General features: G+C 46.0%; 5 non-coding genes and 1 pseudogene across 5 annotated transcripts; all 6 read left to right on the top strand.

The window, feature by feature from the left end:
- Nucleotides 1–191, top strand: LOC130309171 (U2 spliceosomal RNA). Its single transcript, XR_008857877.1, has one exon. It is a non-coding gene; the product is annotated as a U2 spliceosomal RNA (small nuclear RNA).
- A 2,089-nt stretch (nucleotides 192–2,280) lies between these two features.
- On the top strand, nucleotides 2,281–2,471 carry LOC130309170 (U2 spliceosomal RNA). The gene has a single exon (XR_008857876.1). It is a non-coding gene; the product is annotated as a U2 spliceosomal RNA (small nuclear RNA).
- A 2,088-nt stretch (nucleotides 2,472–4,559) lies between these two features.
- Nucleotides 4,560–4,777, top strand: LOC130309177 (U2 spliceosomal RNA; annotated as a pseudogene).
- Nucleotides 4,778–10,166: 5,389 nt separating this feature from the next.
- On the top strand, nucleotides 10,167–10,352 carry LOC130309173 (U2 spliceosomal RNA). Its single transcript, XR_008857879.1, has one exon. It is a non-coding gene; the product is annotated as a U2 spliceosomal RNA (small nuclear RNA).
- Nucleotides 10,353–12,459: 2,107 nt separating this feature from the next.
- On the top strand, nucleotides 12,460–12,650 carry LOC130309164 (U2 spliceosomal RNA). The gene has a single exon (XR_008857871.1). It is a non-coding gene; the product is annotated as a U2 spliceosomal RNA (small nuclear RNA).
- Nucleotides 12,651–14,742: 2,092 nt separating this feature from the next.
- LOC130309163 (U2 spliceosomal RNA) lies at nucleotides 14,743–14,933 on the top strand. Its single transcript, XR_008857870.1, has one exon. It is a non-coding gene; the product is annotated as a U2 spliceosomal RNA (small nuclear RNA).
- The last annotated feature ends 342 nt before the right edge of the window (nucleotides 14,934–15,275 follow it).

Below are 15,275 nucleotides of genomic sequence, written 5' to 3'. Positions count from 1 at the left end.
ATCGCTTCTCGGCCTTTTGGCTAAGATCAAGTGTAGTATCTGTTCTTATCAGTTTAATATCTGATACGTCCCCTATCTGGGGACCATATATTAAATGGATTTTTGAGAACGGGGGCCGATTTCGAAGCTTGCTTCCGTCGCCCTATGCATTGACCCGATATGACAGTATCTTCGGGTACAGTGCACCACCCCCTTACAGGGTTAAAAAGAAAGATTCCTACTTTCATTGCTACCTGCTTGCTGGCTAGCCAGCTAGCCAGCCCTGTGGGCCTTGCTGCTGCTGCAGCCAAAAAACAAAAGGTGGTGCTGCTGCTGCTTCTGCTGCTTCTGCTTCTGCTTGTGTCTGGCCGCTGTTGGAGCGTCCAGGCACAGGACTTCTGCTGCTGCTGACTAAATGGCCTCCTTAATTGGATCATTTGAGTAGCCAGCACACCTGTGCAGGTAGGGCATGACATGATAGGCAGCTGCCTTGATAGCGGGTGGGTGCTGAATGTTCCTAATTGACAAAATAAGATTAATGCTTATGAAGAAATATAAAATCTCATCGCTTCCCCAATATCGCGCCACACCCCTACCCCTTAATTCCCTGGTTGAACTTGATGGACATATGTCTTTTTTCGACCGTACTAACTATGTAACTATGTAACATAACATGGGGGGGGGGGTCTCCTGGCTGTTCACACAGGTGTGTCATTGCTGTACATTGACCATGCATTGCTTCTGTGGTATTGCAAAGGCAAAGACAAATGCTTCCAGCCATCCATTGCACTAATGGATTGGTCATCAGCTGGCTGTCTATGTCCCGCATCAATATAGACCAAAGTACAGAGGGTTAGGCTATGCTATTGTGCACCTACCTGATGCATCAGAAGGTGCGAGGCCCTTGCTAAATTCTGTGCACAGACTTTGAGATCTATACTTTAGACTGTATCTAAACCTGCTCCAACATGGACTGACATTCTGGCCTACTTTCAGCCGATGCGACTTGTCTGTCGCTGAACAGTCGCTTTTTATGTATTCAGCACCTATGTATAATGTTGTAAAAATGCTCTAGAAGCTAAAGTCGCAGAAATGTCACACATATTTGGCCTGCAACTTTCTGTGCGACAAATTCAGACAGGAAAAATCAGTATAAATCCTTAGAAAATTATCCCCCAGTGTCTCCATCTGCTGGCGGTATTGAATAAGCATTGCTGCACTGATGGGGTATGCATTAGACGAAAAAAAAGAAGAAAAAGAAGAATAATACGCCCATAAAAGAGGCGAAAAGGAGAAAAACGTAAAAAAACTTGAAAAAAAAGTAAGAGGAAGAGAAGGGAAAAAAAGGTGGAAATGGGTTTAAAAGTGATTTTGGCGGAGAAATATATATATATATATATATATATATATATATATATATATATACGCGCACACACACACATATATATAAACGTATTCTCCGTTGAGATATTGCAGCCGCTGCTGTGTCCAGGCCCAGGAGCCTTAGCACTGTGCTGTGATGTCACTCAATACCACTGACATCACTAGGTGTAAACAACATCTCTCCTTTGCTGTGTATGTGACTATGGAGCTGTTTGGTGATGTCGTCTATTATGGCCTTCATAGAAGCAACAGGAGATTGTTGCATCCATCTAGAACCCTCAGAACTACAGTGGTGCTATGATGTCACTCACTTCCACAGGCCTTGCAGAGTGTAAACAACAACAACCCAGCTTTGTTGTGTATGTAACCATAGGGATTTGTGATGTCACCTAGAACCTTCACAGCAGCGACAGCTTTATGAGGAGCATCAGCACTGCTCTGCCTGAGCAGAACCATCACCGCCATAGGTTGTCAAATAACCCGGGTTTAACCCACACAGGTAAGTCCAATGGGGTGCAGGCATGTCCTCTATGCTTACAGCTTCCCGTGGGTGTTGGTTTGATACCGTTTGGGGACAGCCAAGGAGGCATCTGCAGGCAACAAAGGTAGGTGTGTGCTTGTGTGTGTGTTTCCTATGCAGATCCTAAGCCCAGTGTCACATGCAAGTAGGAGGAGTAAGAAGGGTTCCTGGCAAATCCGGGTTATGGATTGCATTTAAAAAGGCCCCGTGGGAGTGCAATGGGCCCCTGTCTTGCTGCTTAGCAATAATGGTATGGGTTTAGGTTCTGCTGTGTGTACTGGTGGTTGACTGCCCCCCAGCCCAGAGTGTGCATGGAAAATTGTCTGGCAGCCTCCCTGACAGCAAGCAGTGATAGTGCCCATGAAGGGCACCTTGTTGGGCCCGCCCCTTTCACGGTTATCGCTTCTCGGCCTTTTGGCTAAGATCAAGTGTAGTATCTGTTCTTATCAGTTTAATATCTGATACGTCCCCTATCTGGGGACCATATATTAAATGGATTTTTGAGAACGGGGGCCGATTTCGAAGCTTGCTTCCGTCGCCCTATGCATTGACCCGATATGACAGTATCTTCGGGTACAGTGCACCACCCCCTTACAGGGTTAAAAAGAAAGATTCCTACTTTCATTGCTACCTGCTTGCTGGCTAGCCAGCTAGCCAGCCCTGTGGGCCTTGCTGCTGCTGCAGCCAAAAAACAAAAGGTGGTGCTGCTGCTGCTTCTGCTGCTTCTGCTTCTGCTTGTGTCTGGCCGCTGTTGGAGCGTCCAGGCACAGGACTTCTGCTGCTGCTGACTAAATGGCCTCCTTAATTGGATCATTTGAGTAGCCAGCACACCTGTGCAGGTAGGGCATGACATGATAGGCAGCTGCCTTGATAGCGGGTGGGTGCTGAATGTTCCTAATTGACAAAATAAGATTAATGCTTATGAAGAAATATAAAATCTCATCCCTTCCCCAATATCGCGCCACACCCCTACCCCTTAATTCCCTGGTTGAACTTGATGGACATATGTCTTTTTTCGACCGTACTAACTATGTAACTATGTAACATAACATGGGGGGGGGGGGGTCTCCTGGCTGTTCACACAGGTGTGTCATTGCTGTACATTGACCATGCATTGCTTCTGTGGTATTGCAAAGGCAAAGACAAATGCTTCCAGCCATCCATTGCACTAATGGATTGGTCATCAGCTGGCTGTCTATGTCCCGCATCAATATAGACCAAAGTACAGAGGGTTAGGCTATGCTATTGTGCACCTACCTGATGCATCAGAAGGTGCGAGGCCCTTGCTAAATTCTGTGCACAGACTTTGAGATCTATACTTTAGACTGTATCTAAACCTGCTCCAACATGGACTGACATTCTGGCCTACTTTCAGCCGATGCGACTTGTCTGTCGCTGAACAGTCGCTTTTTATGTATTCAGCACCTATGTATAATGTTGTAAAAATGCTCTAGAAGCTAAAGTCGCAGAAATGTCACACATATTTGGCCTGCAACTTTCTGTGCGACAAATTCAGACAGGAAAAATCAGTATAAATCCTTAGAAAATTATCCCCCAGTGTCTCCATCTGCTGGCGGTATTGAATAAGCATTGCTGCACTGATGGGGTATGCATTAGACGAAAAAAAAGAAGAAAAAGAAGAATAATACGCCCAGAAAAGAGGCGAAAAGGAGAAAAACGTAAAAAAACGTGAAAAAAAAGTAAGAGGAAGAGAAGGGAAAAAAAGGTGGAAATGGGTTTAAAAGTGATTTTGGCGGAGAAATATATATATATATATATATATATATATATATATATATATATACGCGCACACACACACATATATATAAACGTATTCTCCGTTGAGATATTGCAGCCGCTGCTGTGTCCAGGCCCAGGAGCCTTAGCACTGTGCTGTGATGTCACTCAATACCACTGACATCACTAGGTGTAAACAACATCTCTCCTTTGCTGTGTATGTGACTATGGAGCTGTTTGGTGATGTCGTCTATTATGGCCTTCATAGAAGCAACAGGAGATTGTTGCATCCATCTAGAACCCTCAGAACTACAGTGCTATGATGTCACTCACTTCCACAGGCCTTGCAGAGTGTAAACAACAACAACCCAGCTTTGTTGTGTATGTAACCATAGGGATTTGTGATGTCACCTAGAACCTTCACAGCAGCGACAGCTTTATGAGGAGCATCAGCACTGCTCTGCCTGAGCAGAACCATCACCGCCATAGGTTGTCAAATAACCCGGGTTTAACCCACACAGGTAAGTCCAATGGGGTGCAGGCATGTCCTCTATGCTTACAGCTTCCCGTGGGTGTTGGTTTGATACCGTTTGGGGACAGCCAAGGAGGCATCTGCAGGCAACAAAGGTAGGTGTGTGCTTGTGTGTGTGTTTCCTATGCAGATCCTAAGCCCAGTGTCACATGCAAGTAGGAGGAGTAAGAAGGGTTCCTGGCAAATCCGGGTTATGGATTGCATTTAAAAAGGCCCCGTGGGAGTGCAATGGGCCCCTGTCTTGCTGCTTAGCAATAATGGTATGGGTTTAGGTTCTGCTGTGTGTACTGGTGGTTGACTGCCCCCCAGCCCAGAGTGTGCATGGAAAATTGTCTGGCAGCCTCCCTGACAGCAAGCAGTGATAGTGCCCATGAAGGGCACCTTGTTGGGCCCGCCCCTTTCACGGTTATCGCTTCTCGGCCTTTTGGCTAAGATCAAGTGTAGTATCTGCATTTGGTCTGGTCGGAAGGTGTCTGTGGTACCCCGCTTCTCGGCCTTGGGGGATTGTCTCTCCTTACGGAGGGACTTCACCCCCTTGCTGCTATTGGGGAGCGGGCTTAGTCCACGGACAACGGGTTGCGATCCCCCTGTCTCTGGGACCTTGTGTCTCAGAAGGCATTTTCGGTACGTTGAGCGTTACCTGTAGCTTCGGAAGCACCTAGGGTACCCCCGACCTCTGCCTTGGGTAAGGGTTCCGCTTTTATAGCGGGATTCCGAGCCCCTGCTGCTATTGGGGAAGGGGCTTAGTCCCTGGGTGTGGAAGATGCCGTTCTCCTGGGCTTTCCCCTCTGGGGAAATGTCGATGCGAAATACCATCCGCATAGAGGTGTCGGAGAGCCATCGTCAGTTGAAGAACCTCCGCTTCATTGCGGAGGTGATTCTTCTTGACTACTTCCGCCTCAATAGGGAGGACATCCTGTGTCTAAATGACCAGGAAAGCCGTGGCCTGTATACCGTCACCTTCACGGCCACGGCGTGTTGCGATAACATCTATGCAACCTTGTCTGGTGCGGACCAGAGGGACGATCGACTCGACGGTCTTTCGTTCCAGTTCCTCTATGGTGAGGAACATATACCGTTGGTGGTGGCTATGCACAGCCCTCATGTGACCACGGAGGATATAGCCACTTTTCTTCGGCGATACTGCGAAGAGGTGCGATTCGCAAACAAAATCTTGAACTCCGTGCGGTTCTGGAACGGCAAGAGGAAGTTCTGGGTCAAGCTCCGTAAGGATCCCGGTGGTATTGGGGGTCTTTGCCATCCGCCCCCAAATTTTGCCATCGGGAGAGTTCGGGGCTTCCTGTTCTATCCTCAAATGCCTATGTATTGCCGAAATTGCTTGAGGTTTGGCCACACCCAGGAGACCTGCGGCGCGGAGCGTGTGATTCGCTGCAATAGGTGTGGCCAAGAAGGTCACATAGCCTCAAGATGTAGCCATACGATAAGGTGCAACCTCTGCGGAGAGGAAAAACACGATTTTAATTCCTGTCCCCATAAAGCAAAAACTACGATGGGTGGGTCAAGGCTGGGCCCACCCAAAGAGGGGACAGGACAAAAGACGTCCTTTTTTAAGATGCCCAAACCCCAGATGGCAGGTACTGATGGGTCCAGGCCCAAGACCTCTGGTGCTCCATCGGGGGGCCCACCGGTGGTAGTGCTAGGGGGAGGCCATGGGGATTCCACGAAGCCCGGGCGGGTGATCGAGTTTACTGCCCGGGAAATTGAAAGACGTCGATCGACTTCCTACCTGGCTCAAGAGCCCGCCGAAACTTCTGAAGGGGGCTCACCTGTGGCGGGTGGCAGCCGACGGGCCTCGGTGGGGGCAAAAGTGGACCCAAAATTGCAGCATAAGCCAGGTACTGGCTTGGCCCAGGGTCGCCCTGCTCCGGACGAAGAGGCCCCGGTGAAAGCCCGCCGGAAGGGGAGCCAGGTGGCCAGGTCTGAGCCCGGTCCTGTTACTCCGCCTATACAGGACAGGGCCAAGAAGACAAGTGGCGCCAAACCAGGGTTTGCTGCCCCGCCAGCAGTGGACCCGGTGGGTAAAACTGGCCATCGTCGATCGATGGGGAAGTTGGAGCAACAGTCCTCAGCAACGCTTGCTGGGGAACAAGCGATGAAAACTTCCCAAGGTAGCGGCAAAGGTTCCGGAAAAGAGGCCTCACAGGCCCCTGTGCAGCAGTTCCAGTCGTCAAATGATGAAAGAAGACGCAGATCCATCAGCCGGGGGCCAGAGATTACATCGAGTGAGAGCAACACAGAGGATATGGACAGCAGTGTGACATTTAAAAGACAAAGAGAAGAAGAAGAGGAAGACATTCAAAGGAAAGCGGCGTGCCGTAGTTCGGACGAGAGCGAGCTCAGGGTCGGGGCATCATCGATCTCAAGCTCCGACCCTCAGAACATCAAGGAGCTGATGACCCCGCAGGCGGGGGATGACGGTACGCAGCTTATTATTGACTTTGATTCTCCAAGCACGGACTCTCCATAAACTATGCCTATCCCTGTAAAAATTGCCTCACTCAATGTGAGGTCCTTAAAGAGCCCTGATCGCAGGGCTGCTTTATTTTCTTATCTAGAGACATGTGACTTTGACCTTTGCCTGCTACAAGAATGTGGAATCCCTAGTAAAATGGACTATAAAGACTTAAAAGAAGACTGGAAGCTGGGCCCATCCATATGGTCCGGTGCAAATGACTGTCGTTCTGTGGGTGTTGGGCTGCTCTGCCGAGGCCAGTCCTTTTCTATTCATACAGTAACTGAGATTGTGCCTGGCAGAGCTCTTTTAATTCATCTATATTTTAATGGACTTTTAATTCGTGTTTTAAATGTGTATGCCCCTCCTGATAAACAGGAGCGGGCAGAACTATTTGAAATTTTACCACTGTTTTGTGTTGGGTCTTCCCCCCTGCTGGTGGGAGGTGATTTTAACTGCATACGTGATGGGGAACACCGGCAGGGTGGGGATATTAATCGTAAAGACCGCACTTCTTACCTGCTTAAAAATTTTATTGATGATTTTAATTTGAAAGATTGCTGGAAGGATCTCTTGCCGGAGGACCCGGGCGCCACATGGTCCAATGGAAGAGTGAGCTCCAGAATCGATTTTATTTTTTCCTCTAGAGCTTTTAAACCCCTGAAATGCACGCTCGAGCAGAATATCTTCTCTGATCATAAGCTCCTCTTGGTGGGCCTGGAGCTAGAGGGGGAGCAAAAAGCAAAAAGGGGCCTCTGGAGATTAAACACCACACTCCTAGAGGACCCTGAGATAAAAGAGGAGTTTGTGCGGACCTACCAATGCTGGCAATCACAAAGAAAACCCCACGAGCCTATGCTGCACTGGTGGGAGGGCACCAAATCTAAAATCGGTTTTTTTTTTATCAAAGCAGGTAAGAAGAAGGCAAAAATGGAAAAACAGTGGTTTTATGTTCTTAACATGCGTTTAAATGTACTTTTTAAATTGAAAGAAGCTGGTATGGATGTAGAAAATGATATTTTAAACCTTAAAACTGAAATAAAACATGCCATAGAAAAGAAAGGGAAACAAATCATTTTTAACTCACATGTGCAGCACCTGGAGGAGGGCGAGAAATGTTCCCGTTTCTTTTTTAAAAAAGTGATGAATAGGAGGGATATCATCCAAAACCTTGAGGGTGAATCCACTCCAAAAGGCATGTTAGATGCAGTTTTTAACTTCTACCAGCTTCTTTTTAATAAGAAAGATCTTAATCCATCCTTTTTAGAACATGTTCTTAATTCCCTTGATTTTAAGCTAGATGTTTTAGACCAGGAGGTTTTATCCCGTGATCTTAACTTAGATGAACTTTTATTTGTTTTTAAAAGTTTTTCTAGTGGGAAGGCCCCTGGGGAAGATGGTTTACCCATCGAATTTTATTTAGCTTTTTGGGATATTTTAAAGGATGATATGGTTTTATTGTATAAAGAAACTTTTATTGTTAATGAACTTCCCCCTTCCTGGAGGAGGGGGATTGTATCATTACTTTTTAAAAAGGGTGAAAAGGATATGCTAAAAAATTGGCGCCCCATCACACTTTTAAATGTCGATTATAAAGTTTTAGCCAAGTTATTAGCTGTCCGTTTTAAACCTTTTATTCATAAATTAATTCACCCAAATCAGGTTTGTGGGGTACCTGGAAGGTCTATAGCTGAATCCCTAAATATTTTAAGAGATGTTTTATGGTATTTTAAGGATAGAAATCAAACTGTAGCAATTTTATCCTTAGACTTTGAAAAAGCCTTTGATAGGGTCTCCCATGAATACCTGTTTTTAGTTCTTAAAAAGATGGCAGTGCCTGAAACGATTTTAAGCCGAATCATGCTTTTATACCGATCCTGTTTTAGTCAAGTCTCTGTTAATGGCTTTTTAACCAGCGGTGTTCCTCTTTTATCAGGTGTCAAACAGGGCTGCCCCCTGTCCCCACTCCTTTTTATTTGCGCAATCGAACCACTGATGGCCCTCCTCAGAAAAGACCGGGTAGTAAGAGGCGTACCGATACCTGGTGGAGGAGGGACCCATCTAAAGGTGTTGGGGTACATGGATGATGTCACCATACTGTGCCCGGACTCTCCATCCATGAGGGGGGCATTGAGGAACACCAGCTATTTCTGCGAGGTCTCTGGTTTTAAGCTAAACACAGATAAATGTGACTGTTTTTATATTGGCTCCTGGGATTCATCCATCACCCCAGGAGTCACAATGCAACAGGATCAAATTAAAGTTTTAGGTATTGTTTTTAACCAGGTCAATGATGGGAGCCCTAACTGGGATTCAGCTATAGCTAAGATGGAGAAGAAGATTTTAATGTGGAATCTTAGAAACCTTACCATGGAGGGGAAGATTTTAATAATAAAGATGGTTTTACTCCCTATTATGCTATACATTGCCATGGTATTTCCTCCATCTATTTTATACATTAAAAAAGTAACTAGAATTGTTTTTACTTTTTTATGGGGTTCAAAAATGGAGAAATTAAAGCGTGATTTTATGTACAAAAGTAAAGATAATGGCGGGAAAGATGTTCCTAACCTTTTTACTTTCTTTTACATAAAGTATTTCTGTTTCTGTTTTTAAATTATTAAATCCGATGGCATTTTTAGCTGCTTTTTAAGGTACGCTGCGGGCATGGTTTTTAAAAGATGGTTGCGCATCCCTCTGAACGCTCCGGTGCTTCTGTGTCCCCCAAAACATTATGTGGTGTTGGAAAAGACAGTCAGGCTCCTAGGTCTCCAAGATTTGGAGCCTGACATACTGGGGGACCAGAGAAAGGTATCAAAGGTCCTCAGGCGGAGTGAGGTTACCCTGGCAGTGTCCAATTTCACACAGGCAAGATCCAAAAAGGTATGGCGGAACGTGTACGGGAAGTTTCTGGCGAATGTACACAGGGATCTTGCCTGGGCAATCGTCCACCAGTGCCTCCCTACTCGTGAGTTCCAGCACAGGCGAGGACTGGTGGCGAGAGCCAAGTGCCCGAGAGATGGCTGCGGAGTGGACGAAACGGTGCTGCACATATTTTGGAACTGCCCTTTTGCACGGGAGCTTTGGAGGAAGGTAGGCCCACTTTTGAAGTGGGCCTGCGGCCTAAAAGATTTTAATCACGAATGTGTCTTTTACGGTCTTTTTAACTGCCCCAATTTTAAACAGCAGATGATCTGCTGGATGATTATTAATTGTTTTAAAAATGCCATCTGGAAAGTTAGGAACATCTTACTTTTTAAACATGATTTTATTGATGTTAAAAACTGTATAAAGCTGGCCCTGAGTGAGATGTACATCTATTACCTAAGAGACAAGAAACAGTTGGGGGCCAGCGAGGCAGCATCCATGTGGTGTCTGCCTCTATGGAACGAAATAACAGTATAATCAGTTTTTATGACATTTGTATAATGTTTTATCCTGCCATTTTTATTTTTTCTCCTTTTATTACTGGTTTTATTATTTGTATTTTAAAACTTTTGTGAACCTTTTATTATTTTGCATTTTAAATTTTGTATGGTTTCTTATTTATTCAATAAAATTTTGTTGAAACCTTATCTGTTCTTATCAGTTTAATATCTGATACGTCCCCTATCTGGGGACCATATATTAAATGGATTTTTGAGAACGGGGGCCGATTTCGAAGCTTGCTTCCGTCGCCCTATGCATTGACCCGATATGGCAGTATCTTCGGGTACAGTGCACCACCCCCTTACAGGGTTAAAAAGAAAGATTCCTACTTTCATTGCTACCTGCTTGCTGGCTAGCCAGCTAGCCAGCCCTGTGGGCCTTGCTGCTGCTGCAGCCAAAAAACAAAAGGTGGTGCTGCTGCTGCTTCTGCTGCTTCTGCTTCTGCTTGTGTCTGGCCGCTGTTGGAGCGTCCAGGCACAGGACTTCTGCTGCTGCTGACTAAATGGCCTCCTTAATTGGATCATTTGAGTAGCCAGCACACCTGTGCAGGTAGGGCATGACATGATAGGCAGCTGCCTTGATAGCGGGTGGGTGCTGAATGTTCCTAATTGACAAAATAAGATTAATGCTTATGAAGAAATATAAAATCTCATCCCTTCCCCAATATCGCGCCACACCCCTACCCCTTAATTCCCTGGTTGAACTTGATGGACATATGTCTTTTTTCGACCGTACTAACTATGTAACTATGTAACATAACATGGGGGGGGGGGGGGTCTCCTGGCTGTTCACACAGGTGTGTCATTGCTGTACATTGACCATGCATTGCTTCTGTGGTATTGCAAAGGCAAAGACAAATGCTTCCAGCCATCCATTGCACTAATGGATTGGTCATCAGCTGGCTGTCTATGTCCCGCATCAATATAGACCAAAGTACAGAGGGTTAGGCTATGCTATTGTGCACCTACCTGATGCATCAGAAGGTGCGAGGCCCTTGCTAAATTCTGTGCACAGACTTTGAGATCTATACTTTAGACTGTATCTAAACCTGCTCCAACATGGACTGACATTCTGGCCTACTTTCAGCCGATGCGACTTGTCTGTCGCTGAACAGTCGCTTTTTATGTATTCAGCACCTATGTATAATGTTGTAAAAATGCTCTAGAAGCTAAAGTCGCAGAAATGTCACACATATTTGGCCTGCAACTTTCTGTGCGACAAATTCAGACAGGAAAAATCAGTATAAATCCTTAGAAAATTATCCCCCAGTGTCTCCATCTGCTGGCGGTATTGAATAAGCATTGCTGCACTGATGGGGTATGCATTAGACGAAAAAAAAGAAGAAAAAGAAGAATAATACGCCCAGAAAAGAGGCGAAAAGGAGAAAAATGTAAAAAAACGTGAAAAAAAAGTAAGAGGAAGAGAAGGGAAAAAAAGGTGGAAATGGGTTTAAAAGTGATTTCGGCGGAGAAATATACATATATATATATATATATATATATATATATATATATATATATATATATATATATACGCGCACACACACACATATATATAAACGTATTCTCTGTTGAGATATTGCAGCCGCTGCTGTGTCCAGGCCCAGGAGCCTTAGCACTGTGCTGTGATGTCACTCAAAACCAGTGACATCACTAGGTGTAAACAACATCTCTCCTTTGCTGTGTATGTGACTATGGAGCTGTTTGGTGATGTCGTCTATTATGGCCTTCATAGAAGCAACAGGAGATTGTTGCATCCATCTAGAACCCTCAGAACTACAGTGCTATGATGTCACTCACTTCCACAGGCCTTGCAGAGTGTAAACAACAACAACCCAGCTTTGTTGTGTATGTAACCATAGGGATTTGTGATGTCACCTAGAACCTTCACAGCAGCGACAGCTTTATGAGGAGCATCAGCACTGCTCTGCCTGAGCAGAACCATCACCGCCATAGGTTGTCAAATAACCCGGGTTTAACCCACACAGGTAAGTCCAATGGGGTGCAGGCATGTCCTCTATGCTTACAGCTTCCCGTGGGTGTTGGTTTGATACCGTTTGGGGACAGCCAAGGAGGCATCTGCAGGCAACAAAGGTAGGTGTGTGCTTGTGTGTGTGTTTCCTATGCAGATCCTAAGCCCAGTGTCACATGCAAGTAGGAGGAGTAAGAAGGGTTCCTGGCAAATCCGGGTTATGGATTGCATTTAAAAAGGCCCCGTGGGAGTGCAATGGGCCCCTGTCTTGCTGCTTAGCAATAATGGTATGGGTTTAGGTTCTGCTGTGTGTACTGGTGGTTGACTGCCCCCCAGCCCAGAGTGTGCATGGAAAATTGTCTGGCAGCCTCCCTGACAGCAAGCAGTGATAGTGCCCATGAAGGGCACCTTGTTGGGCCCGCCCCTTTCACGGTTATCGCTTCTCGGCCTTTTGGCTAAGATCAAGTGTAGTATCTGTTCTTATCAGTTTAATATCTGATACGTCCCCTATCTGGGGACCATATATTAAATGGATTTTTGAGAACGGGGGCCGATTTCGAAGCTTGCTTCCGTCGCCCTATGCATTGACCCGATATGGCAGTATCTTCGGGTACAGTGCACCACCCCCTTACAGGGTTAAAAAGAAAGATTCCTACTTTCATTGCTACCTGCTTGCTGGCTAGCCAGCTAGCCAGCCCTGTGGGCCTTGCTGCTGCTGCAGCCAAAAAACAAAAGGTGGTGCTGCTGCTGCTTCTGCTGCTTCTGCTTCTGCTTGTGTCTGGCCGCTGTTGGAGCGTCCAGGCACAGGACTTCTGCTGCTGCTGACTAAATGGCCTCCTTAATTGGATCATTTGAGTAGCCAGCACACCTGTGCAGGTAGGGCATGACATGATAGGCAGCTGCCTTGATAGCGGGTGGGTGCTGAATGTTCCTAATTGACAAAATAAGATTAATGCTTATGAAGAAATATAAAATCTCATCCCTTCCCCAATATCGCGCCACACCCCTACCCCTTAATTCCCTGGTTGAACTTGATGGACATATGTCTTTTTTCGACCGTACTAACTATGTAACTATGTAACATAACATGGGGGGGGGGGGGGGTCTCCTGGCTGTTCACACAGGTGTGTCATTGCTGTACATTGACCATGCATTGCTTCTGTGGTATTGCAAAGGCAAAGACAAATGCTTCCAGCCATCCATTGCACTAATGGATTGGTCATCAGCTGGCTGTCTATGTCCCGCATCAATATAGACCAAAGTACAGAGGGTTAGGCTATGCTATTGTGCACCTACCTGATGCATCAGAAGGTGCGAGGCCCTTGCTAAATTCTGTGCACAGACTTTGAGATCTATACTTTAGACTGTATCTAAACCTGCTCCAACATGGACTGACATTCTGGCCTACTTTCAGCCGATGCGACTTGTCTGTCGCTGAACAGTCGCTTTTTATGTATTCAGCACCTATGTATAATGTTGTAAAAATGCTCTAGAAGCTAAAGTCGCAGAAATGTCACACATATTTGGCCTGCAACTTTCTGTGCGACAAATTCAGACAGGAAAAATCAGTATAAATCCTTAGAAAATTATCCCCCAGTGTCTCCATCTGCTGGCGGTATTGAATAAGCATTGCTGCACTGATGGGGTATGCATTAGACGAAAAAAAAGAAGAAAAAGAAGAATAATACGCCCAGAAAAGAGGCGAAAAGGAGAAAAACGTAAAAAAACGTGAAAAAAAAGTAAGAGGAAGAGAAGGGAAAAAAAGGTGGAAATGGGTTTAAAAGTGATTTCGGCGGAGAAATATATATATATATATATATATATATATATATATATATATATATACGCGCACACACACACATATATATAAACGTATTCTCCGTTGAGATATTGCAGCCGCTGCTGTGTCCAGGCCCAGGAGCCTTAGCACTGTGCTGTGATGTCACTCAATACCACTGACATCACTAGGTGTAAACAACATCTCTCCTTTGCTGTGTATGTGACTATGGAGCTGTTTGGTGATGTCGTCTATTATGGCCTTCATAGAAGCAACAGGAGATTGTTGCATCCATCTAGAACCCTCAGAACTACAGTGCTATGATGTCACTCACTTCCACAGGCCTTGCAGAGTGTAAACAACAACAACCCAGCTTTGTTGTGTATGTAACCATAGGGATTTGTGATGTCACCTAGAACCTTCACAGCAGCGACAGCTTTATGAGGAGCATCAGCACTGCTCTGCCTGAGCAGAACCATCACCGCCATAGGTTGTCAAATAACCCGGGTTTAACCCACACAGGTAAGTCCAATGGGGTGCAGGCATGTCCTCTATGCTTACAGCTTCCCGTGGGTGTTGGTTTGATACCGTTTGGGGACAGCCAAGGAGGCATCTGCAGGCAACAAAGGTAGGTGTGTGCTTGTGTGTGTGTTTCCTATGCAGATCCTAAGCCCAGTGTCACATGCAAGTAGGAGGAGTAAGAAGGGTTCCTGGCAAATCCGGGTTATGGATTGCATTTAAAAAGGCCCCGTGGGAGTGCAATGGGCCCCTGTCTTGCTGCTTAGCAATAATGGTATGGGTTTAGGTTCTGCTGTGTGTACTGGTGGTTGACTGCCCCCCAGCCCAGAGTGTGCATGGAAAATTGTCTGGCAGCCTCCCTGACAGCAAGCAGTGATAGTGCCCATGAAGGGCACCTTGTTGGGCCCGCCCCTTTCACGGTTATCGCTTCTCGGCCTTTTGGCTAAGATCAAGTGTAGTATCTGTTCTTATCAGTTTAATATCTGATACGTCCCCTATCTGGGGACCATATATTAAATGGATTTTTGAGAACGGGGGCCGATTTCGAAGCTTGCTTCCGTCGCCCTATGCATTGACCCGATATGGCAGTATCTTCGGGTACAGTGCACCACCCCCTTACAGGGTTAAAAAGAAAGATTCCTACTTTCATTGCTACCTGCTTGCTGGCTAGCCAGCTAGCCAGCCCTGTGGGCCTTGCTGCTGCTGCAGCCAAAAAACAAAAGGTGGTGCTGCTGCTGCTTCTGCTGCTTCTGCTTCTGCTTGTGTCTGGCCGCTGTTGGAGCGTCCAGGCACAGGACTTCTGCTGCTGCTGACTAAATGGCCTCCTTAATTGGATCATTTGAGTAGCCAGCACACCTGTGCAGGTAGGGCATGACATGATAGGCAGCTGCCTTGATAGCGGGTGGGTGCTGAATGTTCCTAATTGACAAAATAAGATTAATGCTTATGAAGAAAT

Source organism: Hyla sarda, unplaced genomic scaffold, assembly GCF_029499605.1.
Source record: "Hyla sarda isolate aHylSar1 unplaced genomic scaffold, aHylSar1.hap1 scaffold_1512, whole genome shotgun sequence".
Classification (NCBI taxonomy): domain Eukaryota; kingdom Metazoa; phylum Chordata; class Amphibia; order Anura; family Hylidae; genus Hyla; species Hyla sarda.
The sequence above is the reverse complement of the archived record's forward strand: the minus strand, read 5'-3'. Positions and strand labels throughout refer to the sequence as shown.